The sequence below is a fragment of the Vulpes vulpes genome, chromosome 5 (assembly GCF_048418805.1).
Source record: "Vulpes vulpes isolate BD-2025 chromosome 5, VulVul3, whole genome shotgun sequence".
NCBI lineage: Eukaryota > Metazoa > Chordata > Mammalia > Carnivora > Canidae > Vulpes > Vulpes vulpes.
In genome coordinates this window covers 134,086,319-134,100,413 of record NC_132784.1, presented here as the reverse complement: position 1 = coordinate 134,100,413, position 14,095 = coordinate 134,086,319, and the positions used below count along the sequence as shown (strand labels likewise).

At 41.5% G+C, this 14,095-nt stretch overlaps 2 protein-coding genes across 11 annotated transcripts in view; one reads left to right on the top strand and one right to left on the bottom strand.

Moving 5' to 3' along the window:
- Nucleotides 1-10,849, bottom strand: part of BLVRA (biliverdin reductase A) — a 77,517-nt gene extending 66,668 nt beyond the window's left edge. For both annotated transcript variants that reach the window (XM_026006661.2, XM_026006660.2), the window contains exon 1: nt 10,636-10,849. The gene's annotated coding sequence lies outside the window, so the exon portion shown is untranslated. The remainder of the gene's footprint in view (nt 1-10,635) is intronic.
- Nucleotides 1-14,095, top strand: part of COA1 (cytochrome c oxidase assembly factor 1) — a 96,341-nt gene that overhangs the window by 13,612 nt on the left and 68,634 nt on the right. For 4 of the 9 annotated variants that reach the window (XM_072760075.1, XM_072760079.1, XM_072760081.1 and 1 more), the window contains exon 1: nt 11,183-11,306. The exons of 2 other annotated variants lie outside the window; for them this stretch is intronic. The gene's annotated coding sequence lies outside the window, so the exon portion shown is untranslated. Of the gene's footprint in view, nt 1-10,750; nt 10,813-10,857; nt 10,960-11,182; nt 11,307-14,095 lie in introns of those variants that run through there. 3 more of the 9 variants (XM_072760078.1, XM_072760077.1, XM_072760083.1) reach the window with 3 other exon arrangements.

Genomic DNA, 14,095 nt, shown 5'->3' with positions numbered 1-14,095 from the left:
GATTTATTAATCATGTCTGCTGCTTTTCTATTCTCCACCTCACTGATTTCTATTGTAATCCTCATCATTTCCTTCTTTTGATTTCACTTGGTCTGTAGGGGTTTTCCCTCTTTTATCTGTGAACTTAACTCACTTAATTATTTTTGATTTATAAGTGTTTAATGCTTTGAATTTTCTTTTGATCACTGCTTTACATGCATCCCAAAGGTTTCAATGTGTAGTGATTTTATTATTTTTAGTCTATAAATTTATTTTGTATTTTCTTTCATCAAATGTGTTTAATAGTCTTAAAATATAAATCTGGATTCTAAGGTGACAGTTTCTTCCCTTTCATTACATTGAAGATGTTTCATTTTCTTCTGACCTTCATCATTTCTGAAGTAAAATCAGCCATCCTTCTTATTCTTCTGTCCTTGTTCTCCCTTCTCTCTAGTCTTAACATATTCTCCTCCCTTGATTTTTAGTACTTCTATCATGATATACTTAAGTGTGTTTTATTAAAGTCCTAGGGGATTGCTGAGCTTCCTGGCTCTGCCAGTGCTGTTGCTATTGTTTTAAATCAAATTAAGAAAGTTTGTGCTAATGTTCCATTTTTTTTGGCTGATTTGAGAATATATTATTATATTTTCACCTATTTGTAGACATTTCTTTTTAGTGTGCCTTTATTGTCTATACGGATGTTATTCTGTTCCTTATTCCTTTTTTCTCACAAGGTTTGAAACCACTGGTTTGAAACCTCTCAGGAGCTTCCCAGGGAAAATCTGAAACTGGCTCCTATACAGGGGGCGGGAAAGAGACCAAAGAAAGGTCTCTTTCGTAGGCCATTCCAGATTAGTAGGTGGCAGCAAAATGAACTTATACACAAGATTTGTGTTTGGTGGCAGCAAGACAAGTAAGTCTCCATGCTGGCCTGCCAACTTTTGAGAGTCAATATAGAAGTCTTTTTTTTTTTTTCTAAGATTTTATTCATTTATTCATGAGAGAGAGAGGCAGAGACACAGGTAGAGGGTAAAGCAGGCTTCATGCAAGGAGCTCGATACGGGACTCAATCAGGCGATCAGGCCCCGGGCTGAAGGCGGCCCTAATCTGCTGAGCCACCCGGGCTGCCCAAATATAGGTCTTAACTAGGTTCAATCACATATACCGTGCAGTTGTTCTCAACACATCACTATCTCAAGGTTGTGTCCTGAGAGCAGCCTCTGGGAGTGGGAAAGGCAAACAGAACCCACATTCCAAGGACAGAAAGGGGATGAGGAGCCTCCTAGTGCCTGAGTCCAGCTCACAGGTCAACTGGCAGTCACATCTTCTTGATGACCTTCTCCAACAAGAACTGTAAGACATTTACTTTTGTGATCCATTTGATTGCTCATGCTTAAGTGAGATGAGCATTTCTAACCCATGAAAGAAGTAACCTAAGGATAACCTTCCTAATATATCAGTACTAGAGCTCCCTCTTACTTTGTTTTCACAAAGTACTCCTCCCCTCATCATTGGATCTCTTGTTTTGCCTTCTCCATTCCTGACTGCTCAATTTGCTCTGCTTAGTCTTACTTCCAGCAGTTTCTTAATGTAAGCTTTGTCTTATCAGAGAACTTTCATCACTTAGAATTGAGAGTTCATAGGGCTCAGACTATTCTAGTCCTCCTCCTGTTACTTGGGACTGGGAGTCTGCAAACTTCATCCAGTTTTGGCTGTTGTTCTCAGATATGTCTTGTGAGCATTTCTGAGAATACCTATAGTAATTTGGGGGCTCTCTAGCTTCCAGGGCTATCAGAAGACCCTCTCCTTTCTCTGCTCCCTTCTGTGTAGCTGCTGACAAATACTATGTGAGTGTGTTACTGTTGGAGGTTGAATCCTACACCTCAAATTTTAGTTTGTGGGAATACTTTATCACCTAATTTGTTATTGATATTATCTGTAGGTTTTTGGCTTCTCTACCTTATTCATCTGTTTCTTATGGAGGGCTTTTGGGAGATTAAAAACATATGGTACCACTTCCCTTCCCAGAAGATATAAAGAGGAAAAACATATTATGGAAGTTTTTTTAAGTTGTTTTCATAGTTGAAATGTAGGTTTAAAAAAAAAAAAAAAGAAATGTAGGTAAGAAAGTGGTTTAGAACATGAACTTTAGACTAGTTCAGCCTTGGATTGAAATCCCAGTTCTACTTTTTGGTATGTGATCTTTTGCTACTGATTTATTCTTAGTTTCTGATTTTTTATCTGTAGGAATGATGTTCAAAATTATTAATAATTGGCATGGTCCAGGTGCGGACTAATCACAACACTGACTAATTAAAATGGATAGCTTTGAAAAACTGGTTCAGCTCTATCAGTATCAGTTGGTGAAGAACAATACTGCTCATCTATAAAATAGAATTGTAATTGTATGTCTTGCAGTTTTGTGAGCAATAAATGCAGTAAATGTTTGTAAAAGGAATTTGGCACAGAGCCTATGACATAGTAAGCACTGAAAAAAAAAGGTATTTATTATTACTATTATTTATCACCAGTTGGGAAGCACTAATATACTCTGTAAACTTTTCTTGGATGTTCTCTTGACTCTCTTAATCTTACCTGCTGTTGTCAAAGAGTACTCCATTCTCTGAGTTTTCATAAAACTTTAAAAAATCACCAATACAGCATCAATCACATTTTTATTGTACTTAGTGGTAGAAGAAGGAGGAATATTCAAAACAGAACAGAAGCTGTCTATAATGCCAGACCTTTGGTTTCTGGCTAATAGGATGTCTGATGGGTCTCAGAGATGGGACCTAGTTGTGCCTAAGTTTATTGTTGTAGTGTCTTCTGGTATCAGCTATTTATTAACTTGTACAAAAGTATTTTGGTATCTGGCAACCAATAGGATCACACTGGTGTGCCTAGCTGAATTTAAGCTGTTAGTATATAGTTTGCATCTCTCTTTGTGGCTGGGAACTTCATCTGACCCAGATACAAACAATATTTGTAACAGGGTTAAAAACATGCATATAGATTAAAAAAAAAAACCACTTAAATTGGGATGGAAGGAATGGGGAGAGGTGGTCAGATAATGATCTCAGAGAAGGAGGGAATATTTTCAGAGAAAGTTTCCACAATAAATAACAGATTAGTAAGATTATCTGTGCCTTTGTAGTGGAAGAAAGGATCAAGGAAGATATACTGACAGTAAATTTTTTTTTAATTTTTTATTTTATTTATTTATGATAGGCACACAGTGAGAGAGAGAGGCAGAGACACAGGCAGAGGGAGAAGCAGGCTCCATGCACTGGGAGCCTGACGTGGGATTCGATCCCGAGTCTCCAGGATCGCGCCCTGGGCCAAAGGCAGGCGCCAAACCGCTGCGCCACCCAGGGATCCCTGACAGTAAATTTTTAAAGCAAAATTTAAAAATTTTTTGTGGGACACCTGGGCAGCTCAGAAGCAGCTCATGGAGCCTGCTTCTCCCTCTGCCTGTGTCTCTGTCTCTCTTTCTGGGTCCCTCATGAATAGGTAAATAGAATCTTTAAACAAAAAACACAACAACAACCCACATCTGATGGTCATGATTCATTTGTAAAATATTTGACAACATCATCTTCTAGAAGTAAGAGGGAAGAACTAGAGAATACAAATTTAAAGACAGCTGGTTTGCAATGACCTTGGTAGAAATTATCTTGGAAAAGTTGACTACTAATGAAAAGATTCATGAGAAGTTTGAAAGTCTAAGGTGAAGATGATGCTTTTCCACAAAATAACGATAGGCCATGATTCAAGCTGTATTTTAACTGAACTAACCGCATGCTTGCCACAAAATTATAGAGATGGAGAACAGATTAGTGGTCGCCAGGGGTTACAAGGTGGCAGTGGAGGCAGGAAAGACAGGAATCGACTGGCTATGAAAGGGGTAGTACCAGGGATCCTTGATTGGGGGTAGTGGTTACATGAATTTAAACATGTGATAATATTGCATAGAAATACACACGTGTACACACATACACAAATGAGTGCATGGAAAATTGGTGAAATCTGAATAAATTCTTGGATTATGCTAATATCAATTTACTTGTTTTGATATTATAGTATAGTTAACAAAAGAGGTTACAACTGGAGAAAACTGGGTCATGGTACACAGGACATCCCTTTAGATTCTTTTTACAAGCTTCCTGTGAATCTATAATTATTTCAAAATAAAAAGGTTTTATTTATTTATTTAATTTTTTTTTTAAATTTAAACTCAATTTAGTTATGTTAACTGTGTAAAAACTCCCTATTCTCTTAAGTGGTGGTGCCCCTCCACCTGGGTCATTTCCACTGAACCACTAGACTGTGATGTCAACAACAGTGGCAGTAACAGGGCAGTTCATTCCAAATCCAGCACTGCAGTTTACCTTGCAAAAGGAGGCACTGACACAGCTATGGTGTCTAAAGATATAGGAATGAACTATCTGTGAAACATTTTCAGCCTATGGAGTGAAATTTTTTGCAACATTTAAAGGTGCAAGACATAAAAAAAAAAACCCTTGCTTTATCTTCCTGTCAGTACCCCCTCCCACCCCTGCCAACAGGACTTGCTTTAGATTTCAGCTATGCAGAAAAATTTAGCTTATGCTTCCAAATTTTTAAATTTTGTTTAAGTTTTGCATTTTTGTTTAGTCTCATTAAAGTCCTATTTGTCTGTTTTGACCACAGAATTATATGTGTGTATATCAAAAGTGGTCTCAAACTATTTTTTTTTAAGAAAAAAAGCAAAAACAATATATTGCTGATAATCAGTTTGGACCAGTTTCTAAAGGTCATTAAAACAGAAGCATATTAAAATATATATATTAGTTTCAGGGGTAGACTTCAGTGTTTCATCAGTTGCATATAGTTTTTGCACAGCAAAGGAAACAACCAACTAAACTAAAAGGCAACCTACAGAATGGGAGTAGATATTCTCAAATCATAAAGGGTTAATATCCAAAGACTATAAAGAACTAATCAAACTCAACACCAAAACCCAAAAAATCCAGTCAAGAAATGGGCTTATGCCATGAACAGACATTTCTCCAAAGAAGATACACAAATGGCCAACAGACACATGAAAAAATGCTCACCATCATTCTGCATCAAGGAAATACAAATCAAAGCTACAATGAGATACCACCTCACACTGGTCAAAATGGCTAAAATTAACATTTTAGGAAACAAGATGTTGGCTCAGAGGTGGAGAAAGGGGAACCCTCTTACACTGTTGGTGGGAATGCAAAACTGGTGCAGCTACTATGGAAAACAGTATGGAGGGTCCTCGAAAAGTTACAAATAGAGCTACTCTATGAAACCAGCAATTGCACTACTAGGTATTTATTCAAAGGGTACAAAAATCATGGATTTGAAGGGGCACATGCACCTCAATGTTTATAGCAGCAAAATAAAAGTTTTAAAAAGTACTCCTATAGCATACTTGCAAGCTCACAATCTGTATATATAATTTTAGAAATTAGTTCCTAATTTTCTTAACTGTATGCTTTGTGTCACAGTATTTCCACAGGTGGAAACGTTCTTCCTTTCCTTTGTCTAAATCCCCTATCATTTTAGGACATTTTCTAGGCAACTTTATCTAATTTACTTTTTTCCTTCTTCTTTTGTTGAGTAATTGCTGTCTTAAATATAACCTGACTCTCCCTAGATTTGCTTCTCTTCCCCTCATAAGTCAATGGTAGTTGCTGGGATACACAACCTGTCTCCTAAGAGCTCCCTCAGGTGAAGAGCAGTTTCACCCATGGTTATATTCCTTTCCTAGAATGGCCAATATCTTATGACTAACCTCTTGCTTCTCAGAGCATCTCAGAGTTCATCCCACCTTCAAAAGTTTTAATGTTTGTAGGATCTGTAGTGTTAACTCCTCTTTCATTCCTGTTAGTTAATTTTTGTTTTAATTAGCCTAGCTAGTAATTTATGGATCTTGTTGATATGTCAAAGATCTAGTCTTTAGTTTTGTAAATATAATGTTATTAGTCTTCTATTGCACTGATTTATGCTTTTATCTTTAGTATTTACTTCCTTCTACCTTTTTGGCCTTACTTGCTCTACCTTTCCCAGCTTCTTAAGGTAGAAACTTAGGTCATGAGTTATACATTTCTTCTTTTGAAAAACAAGTATTAAAGCTATACATTACTATATAAGTATCTACAAATATTTAGGGGTCTTCCAGATATTTTTCCATTACTTATTTCTGATTTAATTCTATCTTTGATAGGAAACCTAATGCATGATTTTAATCTTTTATAATTTATTAGGACTTGTTTCATAGTCTGGCTTATGATGTATTTTGATGAACAAAGTGTGTATATTTAAAAAGAATGTGTATTCTACAGTTGTTGAGTGCAGTGTCCTATAAAGAAACAATTAGATCAAGGTAGGTGGTTGATAATGCTACAGCCTTTACTAAACTTTTATTTAGATCTCATACTAACTACTGAGAGAAGACTGTTGAGAGTTCCAACTGTTAAACAGAAAGAAAGCAAGAAGAGAAGCTCCAATTATAATTGTGGATTTGTAAAAAAAAAAAAAAAAAAAAAAAAAAAATGTGGATTTGTCTATTTCTCTTCAGTTCTGTTAGTCTCAACTGTGGTGGGCAGCAGACGATGTCTCTTCAATTTTTGAGCTCTCAATAGCTCAAAAGTCAGCTCCACACATGTGTTTCAGGTGTCAGACAGAAATATAGGCATTTTATACACAGAATGTGGTCTTCTTCCTTTTTTACTTCTTTCTTTTGGGGATTTCCTTTCTTTGATGACCTCCTACTTTGCACTTGTTCTAGTAGTCCCAAACTCTGTCTTTTGGGACTGAGAATAACAACTGGGGTTTGCCCTCAGGCAAAAAGCCATACAAATGGGAAATTCACTGTCTCATTTCTTTTTTTACAAAAGCACTAATTCTCCTCCAGTGTATACCTTCTTGTGCTGTTCTTTTCAGGGAGTTATTTTTTCTACTTGGCCCAGAGTTTGCAGTTTTTACCTGTAGGAGGGTTGCTTCAATAGGAAGTACTTAGCTATTACTGGAAGAGTCCTATTTATTTATTCATTTCTAATGTCTATAGGATCTGTGATTTCTTTTCTCTCATTTCTGATATTGGTAATTTGGTCTCCTAACCTCTTTTTTTTGATTGATCAGATCTGTAGCTAGATGTTTACTAATTTAACGTTTTAAAAGAAACACATTTTCTATTCAATTAATTTCCAAAAGTATCTATTTCCTTTGCTCCTACTTTTGTTTTCTTCCTCTTAATCCCTTAAAGTGGACGCTTACATAATTTAGGTTTTCCATTTTTTCTAATATAAACATATAAAGCAATAATTTTTCCCTCTAAGCGTCACTTGCTCTGTGTTCTACACTTTTGGATATGTTTTTATTTTTATTCAGTTCAAGATATTTACCCGCTTCCTTGTGATTTCTTCTTTGACCCATAAGCTATTTTAAAATATGTTAATTTCAAAATATTTGGAGCTTTCTCAGAAACCTTACTATTATTAATTCCCAATTAAATTATATATTAAATATATTATAAATATAAGTTAATTATGTCACATATAACTGCATTATAGTCAGACAACATATTGAGTGATTTTAGTCTATATTTAAAGTTGAGATTTGTTTTATGAACCCCATAAAAGTGAATATTCTATGCACTTAAACAAGATATTTTGCTTTTTACAAAGTGTTCTATAAATGTCAATAGGTCAAGTTGGCTGGTAATGTTTTTCAGTCTTCCATACACTTACTGTTTTGTCTAGTTCTATTAATTTCTGAGACATGAAGGTTAAAATCACCCACTGTAATTTTTTATTTTTCTAATTCTCTTTTCACTTTTGGTTTCACATATATCAAATCTCTGCTACGCTGCACACAAGTTTAAGATTGTTATATCTCTTGATGACCTAATCTCTCTATTATCATAAAATGTTCCTATTTTCCACAACCAGCATATTTGGACAGACACAACTTTGATAACCAAACTATAGTAGATCCATGCAATTTCCCACAATGTATAGAACAAGCATAGACTTTGGATTAAAGGTGATATTCTATAAAAGATAAAAAAGAACTTTTCCAGGGTTAAAAATCGGCATATCACAGGGGGATTTATTTATTTATTTATTTTCATATATTTTTTTTAATTGGAGTTCAATTTGCCAACATATAGCATAACACCCAGTGCTCATCCCATCAAGTGCCCCCCTCAGTGCCTGTCACCCCCACCTCCCTTTCCACCACCCCTTGTTCGTTTCCCAGAGTTAGGAGTCTCTCATGTTCTGTCTCCCTATTACCCACACATTTTCTCTCCTTTCCACAGGGAGATTTCTTATAAACAACCTAGTCAGTATTCAATTTCATGACGATAGTATGTAAGATTAAGAAAGAACATTGATTCCAACCTAGCTAATGTGAATTTCATTAGAGTCTCTGAGGCAAATATTATCTAGTTTATACCTACTTTTATGACAAGATGTAGGGGCATGCTCAATGCTTTGTGTCAAAATTTTTCCTATTCTCTTAGTAGCTGGGCACTTCCTTAATATGCTAAAAGATAAAAGATTTACCTTAGTCTCCCAAGCCAGTAGCATACTTAATGGGAAAGTTCTAGAGATGTCCCGTTAAAGGTAGAATAAGACAAAGAAGCCTATACTATGTTCACTATTATTACATATTTTTATTGGAAATAACTAGCCAATACAGTTAGATATGACAAATTAGTGGTATAAAATTTGGAAAGGATTTTGTCATCTCAATGACATGATTGTAATGACAGAAAATCTAAAAGACCCAACTCCAAACAATAACTTAGTTAGAATATTAATATGCAAAAATGATACTTTCGTGTATATGAACAACTACCATATGTAGAAACTCTAGTTTCATAGTTCTAGGCTGCTGCTGAGAGAGAAACTAGACACGGTGGTTCCATCCTGTTGCTCTTAAGTGCATTTCTTAAAGCAGCCATTTGACCACTTAATATCACCCCACAACTGACAGCACTCTAGTCAACCCTCTCTCATCTCTCCACCTCCTACCCCTGCCCTGGATCCTTAGAAGTTAACAGGTAGCAAAACAGATCCTTTCCTTATACATAGGAAAGAGAGAAAGAGAGAGAGAGAGAGAGAATCAGATAAGGATACTTGTGGCTCTAAGAAGTGGAATCCCTGTCTCAACAACAATAGCTAGTAATTTTGGGCACTTACAACATTACTAGCGCTACCTAAACTCATTTAATCTTCACCTCTATCAGAAAATAAGGAAACGTATTAGATATCCCCATAAGAACTTCAGAAATAGGGTGAGCTCCAGGTTTAAACGACATGAGATTACACTTGACTAGTCCGGTCATGTAACACATCAAATTTAGGGGACCCACCAATGCTGAGACCGTACTTTTTTGGAGGAAAGGTACCTGGACTTCAAACTTACATGAAAAGAAAAAAAAGTCAATAATGATGGTAATAGTGGCGATAATCATGTGGGAAACAAAGGCAGAAGGAAAATTAATTCCCTCCCTACTTGCAGCCCTTTGAGGATTTCTTGAAACGGGCGGAGTGACATTCTTCTACGGGCTCAGCGGCCCCCATGTTGGCTTTGCTAAGGGCAAAGGGGCAATCTTGGCCTGACCCGCCAGGACCCTGCAGGTCTTCTTTAACATATAAAAATTCCTTTAGAAACGTCCTTTATTTTTATTATTATTTTTAATAAATTAATTTTTATTGGTGTTCAATTTACCAACATACAGAAAAACACCCAGTGCTCATCCCGTCAAGTGTCCCCCTCAGTGCCCGTCACCCATTCCCCCCCACCCCCCGCCCTCCTCCCCTTCCACCACCCCCAGTTCGTTTCCCAGAGTTAAGAAAGGGAATATAAGGGAAGGGAGAAGAAATGTGTGGGAAATATCAGGAAGGGAGACAGAACGTCCTTTATTTTTATTCTGGAGTCAAGATACATGTTAGCAACCATCTTCCAAGCACGGGACCTATGGATATGTATCTGGGGGGGCGGAGGGGGGCGGAGGGTCTTATGACCAAGGTTTTCTTTTTCATCTTTTTTTTAAGATTTTATTTGTTTATTCATGAGAGAGAGACACACACACACACACACAGGCAGAGACACAGGCTGAGGGAGAAGCAGGCTCTACTCAGGGAGCCTGACGTGGGACTCGATTCCTGGACTCCGGGGTCACGACCTGGGCGGAAGGTGGCGCTAAACCGCTGAGCCACCCGGGCGCCCTAAGGGTTTACTAGACAATAATATATGACCTTTTCCCAACAATAACCAACCCCTTCAAGGTCCTGGCAACCTTGTTTCCAGAATTCCTTTGAAACTTACAGACTAACCCCCCCCCCCCAAGTTGAGGGTGTATAATCACTACCCCTCACGACCCCATGCAGCTTTCTGTCCACAGGTCCTGTCAGTAGAGGTTTAATGAAAACCACCTCTTGGGGATCCCCGGGGGGCTCAGCGGTTGAGCACCCGCCTTCGGCCCAGGTCGTGACCCCGGGGTCCCAGGATCGAGTCCCGCGTCGGGCTCCCTGCATGGAGCCTGCTTCTCCCTCGGCCTGGGTCTCTGCCTCTCTCTGTGTCTCTATGAATAAATAAGTAAAATCTTAAAAAAACAAAACCCAAACCCACCTCTTTTGCACGAAGTCCTCTCAAGAATTCTTCCTCAGCCGAGGGCTTCCCAGGCCGCCATCCTCCCACGCGGGGACGGCAGGACGACCCACAGGGCGGTGGGCGCGGCTGCGGCGTACGACCGCGGAGGCCCAGACGCCCCCTGAGCGCTTTACGTCCTTGGAGCAAACGCACCAGGTAAAAATGCTGTTACCGTTCCCCGCGCTACGTAACTCAAGTCGTCCGCTTGTTTGTTTTCTTCTTCTTCTTCTTCTTCCCCTCGCATTCTCCGGAGCGCCGTAGGCACTGCACCGCGACTGGATGGATAAGACTGTCGCGCTGCCGGTGGGTCAGGCGAAGGCGGCGACTGGGCTCCGCGGGGGCTGCCGCAGGGGCGCGGCGGGCGGGCGGGACAGAAGGGCGGGCTCTGCGGGGCCCACCTCGCTCCCCGGGCGGGGCCGAGCGTCCGCGGCGGCCTCGGCCCGCGACTCCGACCCGCTGGCCCGGCGTGCCCCGCCCCCGCCCCCGCCCCGGCGCTCCGGACGCTCTAGCCCGCGGGGACGCCGCGCCGGAAGTCTCCGCTGCTCCTCGCGGGGCGGGCCGGCCTGGGGCGCGCGTACCCGCACTTCCGCCCCCGGAAGGAAGGAAGGAAGGCGCGGGCTTCCTGCGGCGCGCGGTTGCGGCCCGGAAAGGTCAGCGCCCCCGCGGCTCCGAGCCTCGCTTTCCTTTCACCCTCGGAGACGTTTGTCGCCGCAGCCTGCGCGGCTGCGTGTGTGTGTTGTGTGTGTATGTGTGTGTGCGCGTGTGCGCGTGCGGGCGACGGGGCTGCCGGCGGGGGCCACCTCCCGGGGCTTGAGCCGTCGCGGGGGCGACCCGCCTGCTGCCTGCGTGGTGTCGGGGCCCCTGTGGGCGCAGCGCCCGAGGGGGCTGCAGGGGGCTGCCGGGGGCTGCAAGGTTCTGCAGGGGGCTGCAAGGTTCTGCAGGGGGCTGCCGGGGGCTGCAGGGGGCTGCCAGGGGCTGCAGGGTGCCCGCCCCTCCCCGCGCCCGCCCCGGGGTTCGGGGGGGGGGTTCGGGGCCGCCAGCAGCTGGCCCTGCCCTGCCCTACCCTGTCCTACCCTACCCTGTCGTACCCTACCCTGCCCCGCCCTACCCTACCCTACCCTGCCCTACCTGGCCCTACCCTACTCTACCCTGCCCAGCTTGGACGGCCCTGCCCTGCCCTGCTCTACCCTGCGTGGCCCTGCCCTACACTGCGCTGTCCTACCCTACCCTACCCTACCTTGCCCTACCCTGCCCTGCCCTGCCCTGCCCGGCGTTCCTCAGAGCACATTTGTGAAGAGTGGGGCGTCCCCTCGGAGCGGTGGAATCGGGCGCTTTGTTGATGGTCCTGAGTTACAACCCTGTGAGGAAGACCCTGGCTCGATGATCATAGAGAAGAATTTTCTGACAGTTGGTCATAGTGACTTGAGCCCCCATCACTCCTGAATTCCATGCAGGGTTCTGACAGTAGAAATGACTTTTGACTGTTGGAGACAAGGACATACGAGCATGTATGAGCGTCAGTCGGTGTGTCGTGTATAATATTAAAAATCCGCAGATTCTTATACTTTGATACTTGCTCCTTGAATGTACCTCATTCTTACTTGTGCTTTATTTCTAAGGCACTTTTTCCCCCTCTATTTCACATTTGTATAGAAGTAACAAACCGGGCAGCCCAGGTGGCTCAGCGGTTGAGCACCTGCCCTGGGCCCAGGGCGTGACCCCGGGGTCCTGGGATCGAGTCCCACGTCGGGCTCCCTGCATGGAGCCTGCTTCTCCCTCTGCCTGTGTCTCTGCCTCTCCTCTCTGTGTATTCTTGTGAATAAATAAATAAAATCTAAAAAGAAAAGTTAACAAACCTCTGCTTAAACTCTGCACATAGAAAATCCATCTGATCGTGTTATTCCCATGCTCACAATCTTCCCGGCCTTCCTGTTGATTCAGGGCAATGCGGATTCCTTAGCCTGGCTTCCAGACCTTTCATGGTCTCCTTGCTGATGCTGAGTTTTTCAGTCTCCTTTGATGGAAAACACGCCAACACACACACCATATGCTCCAGCTACAGTATATAGCAAGTTCATTACTTTGGGTGTGACAAGGTTTTGCAATGGTTTACCTGCCTTTTGAAATTTATTTTTCCATTTTGTCAAAGTTTATTGAATTCCTATTATTGCCAGGGACTGTCCTAAGACCTAGGGATACACTAGAAAGAAAATCCTTTTAAGGAGTAACAGCTTAATTGAGATAATAGTTCACATACCTGTAGCATTTACCTGTTTAAAATATACATTGATTTTTAGTATACTTACAAAGTTGTGCAGTCATTACTGTAATCAATTTTAAAGTATTTTCATCACCCCGGAAAGAAGCCTTGACCCATGAGGAATCTTCTGATTTTTCCCCTACTCCCTCGAGCTCCTACCCCTATGCAGGTACTAATCTGCTGTCTGTATATAGGCCTATGCAGGCATGTTGTACCTTGTATCAGCACTTCATTCCATTTTACTGCTAGATAGTATCTCATTGTATGGATGTACTACCCTTTATCCATCGGTCGGTTGGTAGACCTTTGAGTATTGGCCATTATGAATACCGCTGCTAGGAACGTTTATGTCCAGGTTTTTGTGTAAACATCATCACGTTTTCATTTCTCTTGGGTATATACCTAAGATTAGAATTGTTCAGTCATATGGTAACTCTATGTTTCACATTTTGAGGAACTGCCAGACTTTCCAAAGTGTCTATAATATTCTGATTGGCGGTATATGAGGGTTCTAATCCCTTCATGTTGTCACCAGCACTTGTCATTACCTGTTTTTTGTTTTTTAAAGATTATATTTATTTATTCATGAGAGAAAAAGGCAGAGACACAGGCAGAGGGAGAAGCAGGCTCCATGCAGGGAGTCTGACGTGGGACTTGATCCCAGGTCTTCAGGATCACGCCCTTGGCTGAAGGCAGGCGCTAAACCGCGGAGCCACCTGGGCGGGCAGCCCTAGATTATTTTTAAGCAATTACTGCAACCAACGTGGGGTTCAAACTCACAACCCCGAGATCAAGAGTTGCATGCTCCACTGACTGAACCAGCTAGCTACTCCTGTAAGAGTTCTTTGTATATTCCAGGTCCTGTATCAGACATGTGACAAGTCTTGTAGATTGTGATATAATTATTTTAAATAAAAATCACATGAGGGGGATCCCTGGGTGGCGCAGCAGTCTAAACCGCTGAGCCACCGGGGCTGCCCACAGCATTTTAATAGTTGAAAAACAGAGCAGGGGGAACCAGTTTATGTAATTTGTCCATTCCCTATTGAGTTTTGTCTTTTCCTTATAGATTGGTAGGAGTTCTTTGTGTAGCGATATTAACCCATTGGCTGCTAGATATGTGGCAGATATTTTCAGTCTATTTGCCTGTTAACTTTGTTTTGTATTTCTTACTATACT